The 21,552-nt window shown below is 37.2% G+C and overlaps 1 long non-coding RNA gene and 1 other non-coding gene across 2 annotated transcripts in view; one reads left to right on the top strand and one right to left on the bottom strand.

Moving 5' to 3' along the window:
- LOC129392543 (uncharacterized) overlaps window positions 1–21,552 on the top strand; it is a 362,878-nt gene that overhangs the window by 37,420 nt on the left and 303,906 nt on the right. The window contains exon 2 of the long non-coding RNA XR_008618659.1: window positions 8,225–8,325. This is a non-coding gene — a long non-coding RNA (uncharacterized lncRNA). The remainder of the gene's footprint in view (window positions 1–8,224; window positions 8,326–21,552) is intronic.
- On the bottom strand, window positions 8,248–8,319 carry TRNAD-GUC (transfer RNA aspartic acid (anticodon GUC)). The gene has a single exon. It is a non-coding gene; the product is annotated as a tRNA-Asp (tRNA).

The raw sequence follows: 21,552 nt of genomic DNA, 5'->3' as shown, positions 1-21,552 counted from the left end.
ATGCGCAGGTACAGCGGCCATGGCTCACGGGCCCAGCCGCTCCGCGTCATGTGGGATCCTCCCGGACCGGGGCACGAATCCGTGTCCCCTGCATCGGCAGGCGGACTCTCAAGCACTGCACCACCAGGGAAGCCCCAGGCAGTCTTCTATAAGATAAGAATGGAGGGAAAGTATCTACAATGGAAGAATGAAGCCATGAGAGTAGAATTGGAATGAGGGGCAGAGGCAGTACCCCTTAATTTTCCTCTGTGTTTTGGTAGCAACAAGTTGTCAGTGGGAGATTTCAAGACACATTAGTTTGGGAAAGAACAAAATAGACAAAAGATCTAGTGTTAGATATAAATTAAAAGCTGTTTCTATGCATTGCAAGTCTCTCGCTCCTAAAAGGAGAATCGCAGATTATTTTTTTAAACCAAAATTTGAAGTTTGTCTTTTGTGTCTCCTAATTCTCAGATCATTTATTACAACTTTTCTTTTTCGAGATGTTAGAATAATTTTCTGAAGGATAGTGATAAAGCAGGTGTTTTCTAAGCCTCTGGGGACCAGGTAGAGTTTGGAGTGATTTAGGGGCAACCAGACAATGCTTCATTACTCAGGAAACTGACCCTTCTCCCATCTGCTGTAAATGAGATCTGAAAACTTTCTCCATCCTATTATCTTGTCAATTCCTAGCATCAGTTTCTAACAAGAGAGTTGAAACGCAATATATCTTTGGCTGAAAAAAAAGTGCTTAGGATTTAGTGGACTGTAACTTGACTACAAATCCAAATGGGTAATATTTAGCTTATAATATGATTTCCTTCATGCAGATTGTAATGTTTACATCTTGTAAGGAAGCCTATGTTTCTTTGTATCAGTGGTTCTCATATGGAAAACACTGGAGAATAGCAACATGGACTTAAAACGGGTGTCTCCTGCACACCTCTGTATGAACATTGACCCTTTACAGAGTGAAAGTTGAATATGAATACAAGAAAATTCATGGAATTTTCATTCATGAAAATTAACTTTTTTTTCACTTGCATCTCTCTGGTGTACTGTACTGTTTCAAAGCTTGTGTTATCAAATTCTTGCTTCTCCCAATCACAAAATTTATTCATGCATCCAAAGGAGCATTTTTTTTTCTTTTTTAAAAGGGTAGGTGAGTCGGTGGCATAATTCTATTTAGAAAGAAAGAAAAAGAGAAAGGATTGCACGTACATTTCTCATAAACTGATCTGGTTAGACGTTCGGTTGCAAAGAACTCAGCCTGAATAAAACTGGGGCTTATTGTAGGTCTATGTATGAATTAGAACTGGGAGTGAAAGGCTGGAACTGAAACAGTGTTAGTGTTTCAGTGGAACTAAAACAGCTCTAGTTTCCAGCTTCTTTCTCGATCTTTCTCAAGGTCCGTTCCATGGCATCATTGTATCACTCTGGTGTCTGAGCCATTCTTTCTCTACCAACTTCCTCTGCTTTAGTTCCTTTATAATTTTGGCTGGTATGAGGCCTGTTGTAGTTGCTCTTTCATCTCCAGCTGAAAGGCTCCTTTCAGCTTCAGCTTTTGCTCTACATTGCTCAGTCTTGTGTTTCTGATTCCTGAGAGTCAGGCTCTTATTTTTCCTAGCTCATCTTTGTATTCCATATCACATAAGTCATTGGCTAGCCAATAGATAGTATGGTGGCTTGCAAAAAGAGCCACAGTTCCCTGTAACCACCTACTTGCAATGTGATTCTGTAGCTTCTTTCATCAAGAGATGGAGTCTATTTCTCTATCCTTGAATCTGGGCTGGCTTTGTGACCTGCCTTAGCTAGTAGGAGAAACAAAAGTGAGGTTGTACACTTGGTCCTTTGGAAACTTTAAGCCCTTCCTCTATTTCCCTTGGAACTCTGCCATATGCCTTGGCTAGGCTGATGGAAGTTGAGAGACCAAGTGAACAGAGATAAGCCATCTTAGACTAGCCTGCCTCCAGCCACTTGGCAGCTTACTGCAAATTCTTGAGTGAGCCTAACCAAGCCTGGCCGAGATCAGCCAGATGGACCAGTCTGTTCCAGCACAAATGCTGCCCTATTTAATCGTGAGCTAAATAAATGGCTGTTGTTTTAAGGCACTAAGTTTTAGCATAGTTTGCTATGCAGCAAAAAGTAACTAATAAAGAGGTACAGTTCCTTCTCCATATCTGCTGGTTCCACATCTATGGATTCAACCAACCATGGATAGAAAATATTTGGGGGAAAAAAATTCCAGAAAGTTTCAAAAAGCAAAACTTGAATTTGCCATTTGTGGGCACTATTTATATAACATTTACATTGTAGTTACAGCTATTTACATAGAATTTGCATTGTGTTAGGTACTATAAGTAATCTAGAGATGATTTAAAGTATATGGGAGGATGTACATAGGTTATATACAAATATTATGCCATTTTATATAAGGGACTTGAGCATTTTGGATTTTGGCATCTGATGTGGTCCTGGAACCAATCCCCCGTGGACACTGATACTCCTTTTTGTCTAACCAGCCATGGTAAGTAGTGTACTGGCATTATGGCAAAAAACATGACTGCTTGCCTCTTTCTCAGTGGCTATGGGCAAGGCAGTTTTATTTAGAAAGAAGGTAGCCTTTCAGTAATTCAACAAATATTTATTAACTGCCTATAATGTGCCATGTACTATGCTAGTAGAAATCAAGGATGATAAAAAAATATGCCTAGTTATTAATAGTGATGAGTAAATGGAACTTTCACTTAGTAAGGGAGACAGGCATTAATCACATAATCACCCTGAAGAATATTTAATTACAAACTGAGATAAGGCTCTTAAGCGAAGACACACATTTTTATGAGGGGAACAGCAAAGACTTACACTGGGTCTGAAAGGCTTACTGAGTAAGTGGTGCTTGAGATAAGATCCCAAAATGGGTAGAGTTTATTAGGGAAAAGGGTAGGGAGAGTGGCTTGTGGATGAAAGGAAGACATTTTCAGCATGTGCAAAGATCCCACGACAGAAGCTAATACGGTACGTTCAAAAAGCTGGAAGAAGGTCAGTGTTGAATGTGACTGGAATATATATAGGGAGAGGGGTGGGTAGAGAGATGTGTAGGGACTCGAACGCATGGGGACTTGTAGGTTATGTTATGGATTTTGGGAACGTGGAAAGCTATTGAGATGGCTGGAGGGAGAAGGGAAGCATGGGCGCATGATCAGTTTTGTGTTTTGGAATGATCACACTGTATGCAGTTGAGAAATGATTGAATTGGATTCAAACTGAGTGAATTTGAAAGATCAGCTAATAGGGTATTCCACTGTGATGGTGAAGAGATGATGGTTTCTGGGAATAAAATAGTAGCTAGGAGAGGGCAGATTTGCGAGATGCTTAGGAGATAAGACCAATAAGGTAAGACCAAGAGGCGTAAGAGATAAGATCATGGGGTTTGGATATGAAGGTTGAGGGACAGGCAGTTGTTGAGAGAGACTTCTAGATTTCTGGCTTTCACAAGCAAATGAACGAGGGTGCTACTCGCTGAGGTTAGGAACACTGGAAGAGGAAGGAATAGGTCTAAAGAGTGAAATGATGAAAACTATAGGATATGTTGAGTTTGAGGTATACTGAGGTCTCCAAATAGAAATACTGATTGTGGTATTGGCTATATGAGTTAGAGGAGAAGAAAATTTGTCAAACATTTGTGTTGAGTTAGCAACTGATATTGTGGACATGGAGAGAATCTGGGGCAGACACTGTAGATGATAGTCCATAGGCCCAAACTGAACCACATAATTTGTCAGTTTAACATGGCATTAAAAATAAAAATTGAGCAAACAAGTAAAAATCACAGTATTTCACAGCAGCTAGATAGGAGTAGGATTAGGAATTCTGGTGTCTATTCTACTTCGTACAAGGATACCAGTCCTATTGGATTAGGTCTCCACCCTTATGAGCTCATTTAACCTTAATTATCTCCTTAAAGGCCCTATTTCCAAATACAGACACATTGGGGGTTAGAGCCCCAACATATGAACTTTAGGAGGATAGAATTCAGTCCATAACATGGGCTTAATGGGAATTTCTGGTTCTTTGACCCCTTTACTTTCTCCCAGTCCATCAGTTCCATTTTTTCTTTATTTCCCTCCTCAGCCAGTTTTGAGTCCACAGTTCTTCATTTCAGTAACACGGCTATGAATCTATAAATTCCTTCATCCCTTTGTCTTTCCATCATAACCATCTGATGAAATTCCAGTCTTAAGTGGACCCTACTATTTCTCTATACCTGCACTGCAGCAGCCAAGAAGTTCTGGAAAAAATCACACAATGTCCAAATACTATGATCAATTTTTGATTCTCTCTTTCTTGATAGCACCCTATCTTTTTCTTCCACATGTAGCCAAACTTCTTTCAATAACTCTATACTCATGGTTTCAATTTCCTCACTCCCTATATTAGCTTCCTAGCACTGTTGTAACAAAACACCATAAGCTTGGTAGTTTAAAACAAGACATTATTCTCTCACAGCTCTGGAGGTTAGGTGTCTAAAATCAAGATGTCAGCATAGCTGTGCTTCTGAAGGCTGTAAGGAAGAATCCTTCCTTGTCTCTACTTAGCCCTTTGTGTTGCCAGCAATCCTTGGCATTTATATTGGCTTGTAGATGCAATTTCTGTCTCTGTGTTCACATGGTGTTCTTCTCTCTGTTGTCTCTTTGTGGCCGAATTTTCTTCTGTAAGGACAAGAGTCATTGGATTAGGGTGTACCTAATCTTGTATGACCTCATCTTAACTCGATTGCATCTGCAAATGTTTGACTTCCAAACAAGCTCACATTCACAAGTTCCAAGTGGACATGAATTGGGGTGTGGGGGTTAGGGAGTGTTATCAATTCAGTAATTTCTGAAACTCCTACACCCACTTCTATATAGCTTCAGGGTCCAACTTAAACAAACAAATAAGAACAACAACAACAAAACACCCCAAAACCACCACAACAAAAAAGAAAACCAAAAAAAACCCCACCAAAAACAAAACAAAAAAACCCACAAAAAAGGTAAAATTGCCAACTTCTAAGCCCTAAATCCAACGGGTTTATCTCAGTTCTTGTCTCATGTGCTCTCTTGGCCATGTTTGAAGCAGTTGGTCACTCTCCTCTTCTGAAAACACTCTCTTCACATCACTTCCAAGTTGTCTTCCTATCTCTGTGACTCCTTCTTCTCAACTTCTCAACTTGGCAAATTTGTCTTTTTCTTTCAGGCCCCTACCTGTTGCGGGTTTCTTAAGGCTCAGTCCTGTAGAAAAGCACTACAGTGATCAAGCAGGGAACATAAATGAAGGAAATGGGTCAGGTGGAAATGTATCACGCTAGAGAGCTTGTGATCCATTTAGAGGGTGTCTGCAGCCCAGCTCCAGCCAGTTCTTGCCATGTTGGAATGGGAACCCAATGTTGTCAGAGGGTCTAATTCTTTTGTTTGAATCCTAAAGCCCAGCCAGACTCTTGTAGAACTGGTGCTCTGGGAACATGAGTAGTGAGTGATAAGGATAATAAGAATGAAAATTTATGAGAGAAAGTAAGAGCTGGAGTCTCTGGCCAGTTATTTATTTTCATCTTCTCCTATTTTTTGATGCCCCCACTCCCCATTTTTTGGTATGTATGAAGAACAACATAGATTCTGTAGAATCAATAACAATGGCATTAAGATCTTCATTATTAGAATATTTAGCGAAATGTGTTTTTTTTTTTTTTTGCTGTACGCGGGCCCCTCACTGTTGTGGCCTCTCCCGTTGCGGAGCACAGGCTCCGGACGTGCAGGCTCAGCGGCCATGGCTCACGGGCCCAGCCGCTCCGCGGCATGTGGGATCCTCCCGGACCGGGGCACGAACCCGTGTCCCCTGCATCGGCAGGCGGACTCTCAACCACTGCGCCACCAGGGAAGCCCCAAGCGAAATGTTAAAAAATATTTTTTTAGTTGACTCATCCTTCACATTACCTTCCAGTCTTTAAGATTATGCTTAGAATGTAAACAATGAAACTGGAAAAGTCCCGTGTTAGTTCAGTAAAAATAGCACAGATGTAGTGTCGATTATATTTCACAGGAAATGAGTTAAAAGTCACTGGGTATTAAGGGGAAGTGGTTTATATCTTTTATTTGTTTGCAACAGGTCACTAAATTTGTGACCTCTTTCATTTTTGTCACCTATGCACACCTGTCATGAAAATCTCTTAAAGTTTTCTTAGCCAACTGCAGTTTCCCTTCCAAGGTTGTATTGATTTCATAGCATTTTGTAGTTGGCACATCTTGGCATGAACCATAGGTGTTATTTTGAATTCTCAATGCCTTTTATTGCATGTTTAAATCAATTACTACTAATATAATGAGAAATTCAGAGTTTTCAACCACAGGCACTGTTCTCAGTGCTGCAACTTGACAGCATACGAGATTGGAAAATAGATGAACTGAACTGAACACAAGTTTTCTGACTCCTAAATCAAGTTTCTTTCCAGCTAAGTATTTTGCTTAATAGATGGTAATTTACTTTGATCCCCACAAGTTAAGTGAGTTGGAGATCATAACATGAGCACTTTACTTCAGATTCACATGCTTATGTGAGAGGGAAATCTGAGATGAGAAAGAGGGCTGACAGAGTTATGGCAGGGTGGTGTAGTGGGGAAATAAGAATCAGGCAGGTTTGAGAGGATTTTGGATGCTTACACTTTAACCCAAATTTATGTGTGGGCTTATGTCCATTTTTATTTTTCTTTTATTGAAAATTTTTTCATGTTCTTTCTCTCTCTGTTCTTCCTTCTCCATTTCCCCCCTTCCCTCTGTAGTCTACTATTTGTAAGACTAAAGCATTTTTTTTCCTTTTTTTTTAACATCTTTATTGGAGTATAACTGCTTTACAATGGTGTGTTAGTTTCTGCTTTACAACAAAGTGAATCAGTTATACATATGTTCCCATATCTCTTCCCTCTTGCATCTCCCTCCCTCCCACACTCCCTAAAGCATTTTTTGTTTGTTGAATTTAGTGGATAAACTGCCTCACTTGAATTATAATTAAACAGCAAATGCATGAGCATCTGTATTTCTTTCTTTCAAAAGATAAATATAATCTCCCTTTTTAAAATAGTGTACAGTTCAGTGGTTTTTGTATATTCAAAGAGTTGTGTAGCCATTACCACTATAATTCAAGAACATTTTCATCACCATTAAAAAACCCCACCTAATATGATCCAACAATTTCACTTATGGATGCAAACGCAAAAGAATTGAAATCTGAGTCTTGAAGAGATATATGTGCATTCATGTTCATAACGGCATTATTCACAACTGTCAAACGGTGGAAGCAAGCTGAGTGTCCATCAGTGGATGAATGGATAAACAAAATGTGGTACATACATACTATGAAATAGTATTCAGCTTTAAAAGCAAAAGAAATTCTGACACATGCAGCAACATGGATGAACCTTGAGGATATTATGCTAAATGAAATGTTACTCACAAAAAGACAAATACAGATTCCATTTATATGAGGTACCTAGAATAGTTAAATTCATAAAGACGAAAAGTAGAAGGGTGGTTGCCAGGGGCTGAGGGGAGGGGGAAAGTTGAATTAGTGTTTAATGGGTGCAGAGTTTCAGTTTTGCAAGATGAAAAGAGCTCTGGAGATGGTTGGTGGTGATGGTTGCACAACAGTATGAATGAATTTAATGCCATTGAACTGTACATTTAAAAATGGTGAAGGGGATACATTAAAATTTTTTTTTAATTAATTAATTATGGTTGAGCCTGGTCTTAGTTGCAGCATGCAGGATCTTCATTGCGGCATGCAGGATCTTTTAGTTGCGGCATGAGAACTCTTAGTTGCGGCATGCATGCGGGATCTAGTTGCCCAGTCAGGTATAGAACCCGGGCCCCCTGCATTGGGAGTGCAGAGTCTTACCCGCTGCACCACCAGGGAAGTTCTGAAGGTGATACATTTTTAATGTGTATTTTACCACAATTAAAGAAAAGAAAGAAACTCTATACCCATTAACTGTCACTCTCTACTCTTCTTTCTTCCAGGCCCTGGCAGCCACTAATCTACCTTCTGTCTCTATAGGTTTGCCTGTTCAGGACAATTAATATAAATGGACTCATACAATATGTGGTCTTTTGTGTTTTGCTTCTTTCACTGAGAATTATGCTTTTAATATTCATGTTGTCGTGTGAATCAGTCTTTCATTTTTCCTGAATTGTACTTTTTTTTCTTTTTTTTTTAGCCATGCCACGCAGCTTGTAGGAGTTCCCCGACCAGGGATTGAACCCGGGCCACAGCAGTGACAGTGCCGAATCCTAACCACTAGACCACCAGGGAACTCCCGTGAGTCTTTCATTTTTTATGACTGAATGATATTCTAGTATATGAATATACTATATTGTTTATCCATTCATTAGTTGCTGGATATTTGGGTTGTTTCCACTTTTTTGCTATTGTGAATAATACTGCTGCGAACATCTGTGTACAAGTCTTTGTGTGGACATGTGGTATTTTCATCTCTTCTGGGTTAACACCAAGGAATTGAATTGTTGGGTCATATGGTAATTCTATATTTAACATTTCAAGGAATCATCAAACTGTTTTCCAAAGTGGCTGCACCATTTAACATTCCCACCAGCAGTATATGAGTGTTTCAGTTTCTCCATACCCTCACTGACACTTGTTATAGCCTGTCAATTCCATTATGGCCATCCTAGTGTGTGTGAAATGGTAACTCATTGTGGGTTTGATTTGCATTTCCGCAATAACTAATGACATCGTATAACTTTCATGTGCTTATTGACCACTTATGTATCCTTTTTTTGAGAAATGTTATTCAAATCCTTTGCCCATTTTAGGATTATTTGTCTTTTTCTTACTGAGTTGTAAGGGTTCTTCATATATCTGTAATAAGACTTTTATTGATATGTGACTTGAAAATATTTTATCCCATTCTGTGGGTTATCTTTTCACTTTTTAGATGCTATCTTTTGATGTAAAAAAGTTTTTAATTTGATGAAGTTCAATTTGTCTATTTTTCTTTTGTCACTTGTCATATTTAAGAAAGCCAAGGTCACAAAGTTCTGTTCCAATGTTTTCTTCTAACAGTTTTATAGTTTTAGTTCTGACGTTTAGGTCTGTAATCCATTTTGAGTTAAGGGTGTTTTTTTTGTTTATTTATTTATTCATTCATTCGCATGTACATTCATCCAGTTGTTCCAACAACATGTATTGTAAAGACCATCCTTTTCCCATGGAATTTTCTTGGCACCTTTGTTAAAAATCAATTGGCCATAAAAGTATGGGTTTATTTCTGAACTCTCAATTCTACTTCATTGACCTATATGTCTGTCCTTATGCCAGTACTATACTTTCTTGGCTACTCTAGCTTTGTAGTAACTTTTGAAATCAGAAAGCATGAGTGCTCAAACTTTGTTCTTCTTTTTCAAGATTGTTTACATTGGGTCCTTCGTATTTCCACATAAATTTTTGGATCATCTTATCAATTTGTGCATATAAGCCTGCATGGGTTTTGATAGGGATTGTATTGAATCTGTAGATCAATTTGAGGAGTATTGCAATTTTAACAATATGCTTCTCTTGAGCCCTGAACATGGGCTGTCTTTCAATTTATCTAGACTTTCTTTTATTTCTTTCAATGATATTTTATGGTTTTCAGTGTACAAGTCTTGTACTTCTTTGGTTACATTTACTATTAAGCATTTTGTTCTTTCTGATGCTATTTAGAATAGACTTGTTCTCTTAATTTCATTTTCAGATTATTCATTGACAATGCATAGAAATACATACAATTGATTTTTGTATGTTTCTCTTGTATCCTGTGACCTTGCTGAACTCATTTATTAGTTCTAATAGTTTTTTTTTTTTTTAGTGGATTCATTAGGATTTTCTCTATGCAAGATCATGTTGTCTTTGAATGAAGAGAGCTTTATGTCTTTCTTTCCAAAATAGGTGCCTTTTGTTTCTTTTACTTACCTAATTGCTCTGACTTGAAGTTCCAGTATGATGTTGAATAGAAGTAGTGATAGTAGACTTAGCTTCTTTTGCTCAGTGAGGAAAACTGAACCTAACAATCTGGAAGTATTTAATATGGACAGCACTGGGAAGCATAGCGCAGTGGTTAAGAGAAAGTACCTTGGAGTTAGAGTCCTGTATTCAAATCTCAATTCTTTCACTTATATTCTTAGTGACTTTGGGTAAGATACTTAATCTCTATAAACTTCAGTTGTCATATGTATAATATGGGAATTATAATAATATCTAACTCATATTTTTTATGAGGGTTAAGTAAACTATGCATATGAAGAGTTTAGCAAAATGCTTAATGTTACTCTAGCAGCATTAGACAAATGTAAGCCATTATGATCATTATTATATAACAATATAACTTCTTAAAACAATCAGGATATTATTAAGAATATATTTTTCTATATTTTCCTTGATTACTGTTTTTTTACCCCTATCCTGGGGACTTCTGGTTACTTATTTAGATCATTATTAATATTCTTTTTTTGATCACCTATTCCCCACTCCCTGTTGAAGCAATAAATGAATTAAATAGTAAAGTGGCTGGTGCTGGCAGCATTGTATATATTTTTATGTAATTTTGCTATTGCCTTAGAAGGGTGAGGGCATTAAATATTAAACATTTTCCTGTTTGAACCTTTTGTATTGCAGAGATTTTCGTTTAAGAGGAGCTAAAGAAGACTATTTAATATTTTATTTATACTTTACATGTTCTTGCTAGGCAATTTGATTTAGCAACATGATTTTAAGTGCCACCTATTTTCCAAGGGCTCTACAATTTTCATTCCTAACCTATACCAGCCATCCACTTCTTTCTCCTGAGCCTATTCCCTAACGAATATCCTGACATTTCCTCAACTAATGCCACTACATTCCTTCTCCACTCAAAATGTACTTCTTTTCCAATCTTGGTTATGGCATCCTCACCTCAGAGGTAATTAATTCACTTAGCCTCTTAAATCAGGGGCAAGATGGGAATAAAGACACAGACCTGCTAGAGAATGGACTTGAGGATACGGGGAGGGGGAAGGGTAAGCTGTGACAAAGTGAGAGAGTGGCATGGACATATATACACTACGAAACATAAAATAGATAGCTAGTGGGAAGCAGCCGCATAGCACAGGGAGATCAGCTCGGTGCTTTGGGTACTTTGTGACCATCTAGAGGGGTGGGATAGGGAGGGTGGGAGGGAGGGAGACGCAAGAGGGAAGAGATATGGGGACATATGTATATGTGTAACTGATTCACTTTGTTATAAAGCAGAAACTAACACACCATTGTAAAGCAATTATACTCCAATAAAGATGTTAAAATAAATAAATAAATAGGCTTAATAAATAAATAAATAAATAAAGCTTTCAGCCTGCAAAAAAAAAAAAAAACTTAAATCGGAAAACTTGGTATCATTCTCCCCTTCACCATCTATCCCAGTTACTCGCTAACTCACTGTTACTTAACTTTGAAGTCTATGCCATATATATATATATATAAAATTATTTTTTTCCTTTTAGAATTATTTTTAATTGGAATATTTTGAATTTGTCCCTACCTCTCCTTCCCCACTGCCTTAGCAACAGCTGCTATTTTTATTCAAGTCTTTGCTGGGGTTAATTCAGTGGTCTTCTAATCAGTCTCTCTATCTCCGTTTTCTTCTCATACAATCCATTCTCTTCATCAGTAACACTACATATTTTTCTAAAGCATGTCTCTTATCATGTGCTTCTCTGCTAGAAACTTCAAGTGGCTTCCCATCACCTGGATAAAGCCTAAATCCTCTCCAAACTTCTTAGAGTGTAAAAGGCCATACAAAATGTGTGTCAGATCTATATTTCTAACTTAGTTTTCTGCCACTCTCTTCCACTCTCTTGTACAGTCTTACCTTTGCCATTACTTTAGAAGAAAGAGGGATAAAGTTTTGGATAGTATGTCATATGTTTCACCTGAATTGCTTGCTATTCTCAGAATATACCATAATTTTCATGCCTCTGTGTGTAGCACTTTGTTTCTTCTACTTGGAGTATTTCCTGTTATGTGTGTAGAGATATTCCTGACTCTATGCTTCCAAGACCTCTGACTCTATTCATATATCTTATAGCTCATTGGAGTAACATTTTCTTTTTTTTTTTTTTTTTTTTTTTTTTAATGGTACGCGGGCCTCTCACTGTTGTGGCCTCTCCCGTTGCGGAGCACAGGCTCCGGACGCGCAGGCTCAGCGGCCATGGCTCACGGGCCCAGCCGCTCCGCGGCATGTGGGATCCTCCCAAACCGGGGCACGAACCCGCATCCCCTACATCGGCAGGCGGACTCTCAACCACTGCGCCACCAGGGAAGTCCAACATTTTCTTTTTTAAACAAGCCTGTGTTACTCTCTAAATTGTGAATGCTTTCAGAATCAGGGCTTAGCCTTATTTCTCTGTTTCTCTAGGCTCCAGCAGTGTGATGCTTAGAACGTTGACATATTAATAAATATTTGTTGAATGAATGAATAAATGAATGAACATAAAACACCGGGGTTACCTAGCAATTTGTATTCTGCTGATTACACTGTGATAATACTTAGTATGATTTTAAGTGAAATATGACCAGGGAGTTTGAAGCTTCAGAGGGCTGTTACATGTATTCTTGTGATAGTCGACATGTTAATCTTATGGAAATGGATTAGTTACAAATGCTATTTCAAAGGGCTTAATTTCTTATCGTAAGGTCATTGCTAAAGGATAAAGTTGATGAGATTGTGCTGAATAATAATGTGCAAGCGACATTTCTCTGGTTGATCAAGATGTGAATTACAATTAAAAGCAGAAAGATTTGATGTCGTGGGTTTGAGACTCTGCTTGTTGGTAGTGCCAGCTCTGGCAGCACGTGGATGCTGCAGATTAACATTTTCAAGTATTTCATAGTTTAAGGTCGTTCATGTTGATCAATAGTTGTTTTGTTTTGTTTTTTAAACACAGGGAATGTCAAGTGTGCCTCAAACACTTGATATACACCAAAATGAAGATACGTATGTACACATAAACCATGTTTCTCTTTGGTATTGTTGAACGACGTGGCTTAGGTGAAGCATGCTTTACAAATGTGGCTGTTGCTTTAGGAGGAACATGGAAGACAACTTTATATCCAGATTTAGTTCATGGTTCCTATTCGCAATCATGAGATAAATCATAAGATAAACAATACTTCAGTGGTGGTGTGTTAGAAACGACCAGTTTTGGGTGAAGAACAGAAAAATAACTACTAAAATATCATGGACTCCAGTATTTTAAATGATATCTGAACAGAAGAAAAAAGAATTTGGCAAAAATTTAAGTAAAAACAATGAAAGTAGATTTATTTCTCTTGTATCCTAACATAGCTGATTTTTGAAACTTAAGGAAAGAATGCACCCTCAAATTATGTGAAATATTTCAGATTATGCATACTTTGATTCAAATCAGATTTTCCCTTTCCTTTGTGATGAGAAGGATGGGAAACTTAGTAATGGGCATTAGCCGTCTTGGAAATGTATAGAGAAGACTCATGGAAGTGGGAAGACTGCTAACTGGAACTCAGAGCATAGGGCCTCTAGCCCTGGCTCTGACTGCAGCTTTCTAGCCCTGGGCAAGTCTCTTGATCTCTGGATTTTCCTCTCCATGTGAAATGGGCATGATCATAATGCTGCCCCTCTCTCCTTCCCTTCTTCAGAGTTCTTTTGTTGCGATCCAATGAGATAGTGTAAATTTATTTTCTCTTTTCCTGTACCTTTTCTCTACAATGTTCAATAGGCACAGTAAAGAGGTCAGGGTGACAACCAATGCCTTCAGGGCTTGTGGAAAAAAAGAGTATTTAAATAATTAGATGGTGTATGATAATGAAAACAAGGAAGAAAGAAGGAAGATGAATGGGGTCCCCCTGAAAAGTTCAATGCTAAGAGATTAAAAATTATTCTTTCCCCAGGCTTTATGAGCTGTTGAGTATTTTATGTATAAATACTGTTTGTGAAATAGTCTGTTTTCTTTAGTTATACCCTTAAGAATACTTAATTTTTTTTAAATAATAGGAGGATTTTTTTACAGACCAACCACAGAATTGCAAATGGAAATCCGTTTCATTATAATTTCATTGATTTGGGAACTGTAAGTGAACAGCTAGAGTAGGAGATGAGAAATGGAGAATAAAAATTGACAGTACACTTAAGAGTAATATGTTGAAATCTTCTTTCCTGACTTCAAAATTTTTGCCTTTTAAAGCATTATATGACCAAGTTAAGTATTTTTTGTATCTTCTAAGTCATTAGTGAGGGGACAAGTTAGATTTCAATAGGATAAATATTATAGCGAATTGTCAAAAGGAAAGTTACTACTTAAATGGGTAAGAAGCAAAACTCACTCTATTTTTCCTTTTTTCAAAATGTGTTAGTGACACACCAAGTTTCATTTTAGAATGAATATTCTTAGCTGGTTTAGTCTCTTCACATCTCTTCATTAGAAATAACAAGGCATGCTTTTTGTGGAAAGTACAAGAATAAAGTACCTTTAGTCTTAAGGAATTGTGAAACTGGGTGACTCCAAATTGGACAGACGCTATTATCTAGTCACTATTAAAGAAAGGGATAATTTAATTTATTTTCCCTAAGTGCTTTTGTTTATCAGCGTCTAGTTGAGTATTACTATTAAGGAAAAGAGTTTTATATTTGAAAAGAGAGACATGGATCTCTGATTGCTTTTCTAAATGTCAAGGATCATAGACACTTAGATTTGGCTCTGCACCTTGACATTTTTTATATAGTTTCCAATTTTCTCCATGGTAGCATTCAAATTAATTTCTCTTTTGGATTCTCTTATAATACTCTTATTTCATATTCCAGAGTGAACTAAATAAGGATATACGCCTCACTGACTCACCAAGAGACAAGGTAAAGGGAGGGAGAGTGTGAGCACCAAAGGATGCCCTTTTATCCTGTGTTCCCTAGGTTATGTGCTCAAAGCCTGAAGGGTGGACACCCAGAGGTATTTGAGAGTCCCACTGTACTGCTATGTGCAGCACAAAAGCCAGAGACTGGAGGGTGAATGAGGCTCCCCATGTACATTTTGAAATATTTTGATGGACCATTCTCTTTATTTTTTCTTTTACACAATATGTTATTAGGAAATATGACTGAAAAAATAGAAGTAAATTTAATTGCTTGGATTTGTTGTTGTGGTGGTATATATAGCTAAAAATCATGTTTTTTGGTAAGTAAAATGTAAGAGTGGTTGAATTAATGTTTTTCCTCTTCAAATGAGAAAAACTCATTTTGGATTCAAAGAATACTCTTCCTATATAGGAACAGATACACCTTAAAAAATAGAGTTCAACACTAGTTTAGTTATTCCTCATCCACTCAAAAGTTGATCCTAATTTAGAAAAGCCTTTAAATAAATGCTTTGCTCTTTTCTTTTAAAAACATTTAGTACTAAATTACTCCTACTAACCTTTTCAGAAAATATAGAAAAATATAGATCTTTTAATAATTCACTTTAAAAATAATTCAAATTGACTCTTGCTTATATAAATAAGGATATTTGGGGATTTTATGTTTTATTTACTAAAAATATCCTCTTATAAATGGAGACCCAAGAATTTAATTTTTCAGGAATCTGATATTTAAAAGCTATTTTATAAAATGTGCGTTGGCTCTCTCTCTTATTTGCCAATATCATCTTTTCTTCTTTCGAAAACAGTTTTCTTTCATTGTATTAGCCAACTTAGAGAAGATGAGCATCTGCACATAATAAATTTTCTTAGTTTCTTTATAAACAGGAGATCTGAGACTATATAACTCAGAGAGGCAGGATACCATGCTAGCTGTCTACAAACATTCAGCACTCTATCTATCACATGGCAAGCAGTGAGGCTTACTTATGCAACTCCAGAAACTAGGTATAGGACCAGTGGGTAGGAGCATATATTGATTCAGTATTAGGGATAAGTGTTTAATAAATAGAATTGTCAAAAAGTGGAACGAATTGCCTTGGAAAATAATACATTTCTCAATACTAGAAGGGTTGATTAAAAGCTGATTAATCACTTGTTCAAATATGCAACAAATAGAGAATAGGATTAGAGGGCCTCTAAAATACACGGATTCCAATATTATATAATTCTTTATAGTGAAAACACAAGATGGTGATAAGTAGAAGACAGTATTAGAGTTTCTTTAGAACTACCATTTCACTTCCAATAAGGCAACCTTTATTACTCTCCCAAGCACATGGTTAACTGCTTCTTTTCATGGTTATTCTAACCCTCTGAGTCTTTTCTCTATGAAAATTGTTATATTTATTGTTGAAGGTATTCACTATATTGCTTGTAATAAAAATTTATTATATATATTTCTTTTCTTAGCTGGTCTATTGTTATCTTGTGAAAATAGTGATATATGTAACAGTTTTTGTTTTCTTTGTGTTGGTTATCAGAAACTTTTTGTTAAATTTAGTTTCTACCTTATAGAGTGCATTTTGTGTTATAAATAGATTTCTGACTTCATTTTGACTTTTCTATTTTTCTTCTATCTGCTTATCAGTGGTCCCCACCCTATACCAATTTTCTTACTTTCTTCTCTTTAAAATTTTATTTTATCTTGTAGTAAATAACAAACATCTTTGGAACATAGCAAATAATGAAAGTATAAATGATTAAGTTCCTGATGTAAGCACTTCTTAAATTTATTCCCTCTTGAAAATCTTTTCTAGGTATGATTTACTTCCTCAAAAAAAAGAAAGGAAGGAAGGAAGGAAGGAAAACAAAGAAAGAAAAGGGATAAATTGAAAACTAAATGCAGAGAATGAGGTGTAGTATGAGAATGGAGTGGGGCTGGGACCAGTGGACTACAGACTTGAATTTCTGGTGGATTGGAACTAGAAGGGATGGATAAAACACAAAGGGGAAAGGAGCTGTCCAGAACTACCTTTCTATGCCCAGGAAAAAGCTAAAGCTGAGATGGTAGATTTTTCTTCTCAGGAGTCGTGGACGGGCTTCAAGTCAGTAAATACAAGAGCAAGACTGCTGTGGGGCACTTTGCAAGGCAGTTAATTAAAAGGGCTATATGCAGAAAGGTGGGCCAGATCCCTTTTTTACCACCCTGCTCCCTCTTTCTCCCACAGACTACGTCCTGCTGGAGCATATAATCCCCCTGCCCCCACCCAAACTGACAACCATAGCATGGGTCTGCTTTCTACTACAACAATTAAACTATCTGTCCAGGGATGCCTACATTTCCTAGTTTGAGTATTTGTGCTGTAGAATAGAGTTCTCCTTATAGAGTGTATCCAGTTAGTGTGCTGGATTCCCATTTATTCATTCTATAGTGAGCTCACCAGTGGACATAACCCTGACTACAATTACAGAACTTGCAGTCAGCTCTTCCATGCAGGGAAAGGCTTGTGGCAGGAAATTGACCTATATAATGGCAGAGGAATTTCCTTTCAGTAACTGGTAGTAATTAATCTAGTCATCATTCATAAATATTAATATTTGATCAAGAATCTTTCCAACATGTTCAGCAAGCCAATGACACAATGAAGAGGCATCAAAAAATGTAACAGGATAATAATTCAGGAAACAGGATAATTTAAAAAGTTGTAATTCACTCTTCAGAGGTATCTGAATTGATATGATATTCTAAATACTGAGGATGTTGCTATGAAAAATGAGTAATTAGAAAACAAAGAGGAAATAAAAATTTTAAAACATGATTGTTGAAGTAAAAACAATTGTTCAACAGAAAGGCTGGAGGAAAAGAATCTAATGAACCTTCTAAAATATGAGCTAAAAGCCAAAAAGAAGTAAAATAGGAGACCAAAAAAATTACAAGACATGGAGGATCACATGAATGGTCCATTATATCCATCTAATAGGATTTTCAGAGAAAGAGAACAGGAGAAATTAAGTGAAAATAAAAGGTCTTGGGGCTTTTGAAAGATGACACAAACTTTCAGATTGAAGAAGTAGGGTTTACTGAGATCTGATGAGCTGTATCTTGGTAAAATTGTAAGACATCAAAGAAAATAAGAAGGCTCTAAGAGAGAACAAGTTACTTACAAAGGAATGGCAATCAGAATGGCTTCAGACTGCTCCTCCAGCTTCTGGATAATGGATGACAACAAAGCAGTCATATATAGTTCTGAGAGGAAATGATTGGAAGCTTTAATGCCAAATTATCAAGTATGAGGCATTCTAGAGATATTTCTAGGAATAGATGGGCTTAGAAAGTTTAACTTTTATGTACTTATTATTCAAAAAATTATGTGAGAATGAGTTTTATCTAAAGAAAAACAAGAAGACAAGGAAGAGAACATTATGATGTCTAAGAAACAGTGTACCTATTCCAGGAGGTCAATGGAAAGAAATCTTAGGGAGTCAGTTGTCTGGTAGGCTTGGAAAGCAATTGCTCCAATTGGAGCTGGAGGTTAGGAAGCTGTTTGTATTAAAAAAAAGAGGTAAATATTTTAAAACAAAGAGTATGATGGTAAAAGCTGAGTAGTATTCAGCTGCTTCACCTGAAGCAAGTTCCTGGTGATATTCAAAACCTCTTCTCCGGCCCAGAGGTCATTATCTCTTGGTGGTTGTTTACCTCACCTCTAGTTCTGGCTTATTCCTATTTTTGTGTCATTTCTGCTTTTCTTCTGCCTGTGAACTAAATGGTGAGTTTAACCACCACTGTTACATCTATTATTTAGTAGTGTGTGCTTATATTATAGTTACAGAGCAATTGTATTAATTCAAAGAAATTTATTCTTCCCTTAAGACATGAAGATATTTACTTTTTTTGGGGATTGTTTGTTGTAAAAAGTAAAATGTAACCTAACTAGTTTGGCTGTTAGGAGTCATGTCTTTACATCTTTAAAACCACAGAGGTAAGAAAAGTCATTTCTCTTACTATCATACTTATTTCTGCTCAAATTGGTTTTGTGACTGCTCCATTAAATCAGGAGATCTCTTATTAACGAGCATGACTAACTCAACCTGATGTGGCCCATAATATAAAAGTGAGACCAAAAAAGCCCTTTTCAGGTTCAAGAAAGCATTAGCACTAATTTTGAAAACCTAAGGAAGTAAGTTTATGAGTCACAGCCTCAAAAAGCTTATTTTCTAGAGTATCTATATTCCAAAATATAATGTACTTTTTTTTTTTTTTTTTTGCGGTACGCGGCCCTCTCACTGCTGTGGCCTCTCCCGTTGCGGAGCACAGGCTCCGGACGCGCAGGCTCAGCGGCCATGGCTCACGGGCCTAGCTGCTCCACGGCCATGGCTCACGGGCCTAGCTGCTCCACGGCATGTGGGATCTTCCCGGACCGGTGCACGAGCCCGTGTCCCCTGCATCGGCAGGCGGATTCTCAACCACTGCGCCACCAGGGAAGCCCTATAATGTACTTTAAGAGAGAGCAATTAAGTTATGTTTAAATAAATTTATTATGGGTGTGCTCAGACATGTATAGTACTAAGCTATAGTCCAGAATTTGACACATCCCTAAATGTGACTCTTTTGTAAGCTTTTATGAGAAATATAGAAGGGACTAAGAGCTCATGGTTTCAGAGTCTAATGGTTTCAGCTGAGATTTTTGTCTTCATTTGAATAGGAAAAATTTCAAGGAAAATGAGAAAAATACTGCTCTGTTGGACCCTCCATACTCATGAGAAATGACAGGAGAGAATTCTTGTTGGAGAACTAGTTTTATTTTACATTAGCAAAGGGTAAAGGGACTCTTTCAGAATTTAAGTTGATATTTGGTAGGACAATAGTTAAAAACAATTTTGGTAATAGCTTTATTGAGGTATAATTTACCTACCACAAAATTCCCTCCTTTTAAGTGTAGAATTCAATGAAATTTAGTAAATTTACAGAGTTGTGAAACCATCATCACAATCTAATTTTAGAACATTTCCATCATCGCCAGAAGAAACCTTCTGTCCATTTTCAGTAATCCTCTATTTCCACCCCCGGCCCAAGGCAACCATGAATCTACTTCCTGTCACTATAGATTTGCTTATCCTGGACATTATGTATAAATTAAGCCATATAAAATATAATCTTTTGAGTCTGGCTTCTTTCCTTAGAACAATGTTTTTGAGGTTCATCGATCTTATACACTCCATGTTCAACATCCATGTTATATCAGTACTTCATTTTTGTTCTCAAAGCAGCGTAGACAGTTGGGCTGATTTCCATTTTCATTTTTTATATGTATCAGTTAGAGTTTAGATGCTGAAAAGGGACAATTGTGTAGATAATATAAGGTTTTACAAATTATATCTTTTTTAACATCTTTATTGGAGTATAATTGCTTTACAATGTTGTGTTAGTTTCTGCTGTGTAACAAAGTGAATCAGCTATATGTATACATATATCCCCATATTCCCTCCCTCTTGCATCTCCCTCCCACCCTCCCTATCCCACCCCTCTAGGTGATCACAAAGCACGGAGCTGATCTCCCTGTGCTATGCGGCTGCTTCCCACTAGCTATCTATTTTGTTTGGTAGTGTATATATGTCAATGTTACTCTCTCCCTTTGTCCCAGCTTACCCTTCCCCATCCCCGTGTCCTCAGGTCCATTCTTTACATCTGCATCTTTATTCCTGTCCTGCCCCTGGGTTCTTCAAACTAATTTAAATCCTTACACTACTGAGTTATACTTTTTCTCTCAACTTTTTTTACCTATAAAATAGGGATTTTTTTTTTTTTTGGCAGTACACAGGCCTCTCACGTTGCGGAGCACAGGCTCCAGACGCACAGGCTCAGTGGCCATGGCTCACGGGCCTAGCCGGTCCGCGGCATGTGGGATCTTCCTGGACCGGTGCACGAACCCATGTCCCCTGCATCGGCAGGTGGACTTACAACCACTGTGCCACCAGGGAAGCCCCAGAAGCATTTAAAAAAAATAGATTGTATATATATATATATGTGTTAGCATATGGTATTTGTTTTTCTCCTTCTGACTTACTTCACTCTGTATGACAGTCTCTATGTCCATCCACCTCACTACAAATAACTCAATTTCATTTCTTTTCATGGCTGAGTAATATTCCATTGTTTATATGTGCCACATCTTCTTTATCCATTCATCTATTGATAGATACTTAGGACACTTCCATGCCCTGGCTATTATAAATAGTGCTGCAATGAACATTGTGGTACATGACTCTTTTTGAATTATGGTTTTCTCAGGGTATATGCCCAGGAATGGGATTGCTGGGTCATATGGTAGTTCTACTTTTAGTTTTTTAAGGGACCTCCATACTGTTCTCCATAGTGGCTGTATCAATTTACATTCCCACTAACAGTGCAAGAGGGTTCTGTTTTCTCCACACCCTTTCCAGAATTTATTTTTGTAGATTTTTTGATGGTGGCCATTCTGACTGGTGTGAGGTGATAACTCATTATAGTTTTGATTTGCATTTCTCTAATGATTAATGATGTTGAGCACCCTTTAATGTGTTTGTTGGTAATCTATGTATCTTCTTTGGAGAAATATCTACTTAGGTCTTCTGCCCAGTTTTGGATTG

The sequence above is a fragment of the Physeter macrocephalus genome, chromosome 11 (genome assembly GCF_002837175.3).
Source record: "Physeter macrocephalus isolate SW-GA chromosome 11, ASM283717v5, whole genome shotgun sequence".
Classification (NCBI taxonomy): domain Eukaryota; kingdom Metazoa; phylum Chordata; class Mammalia; order Artiodactyla; family Physeteridae; genus Physeter; species Physeter macrocephalus.
This window is presented reverse-complemented; position numbering and strand designations above follow the sequence as displayed.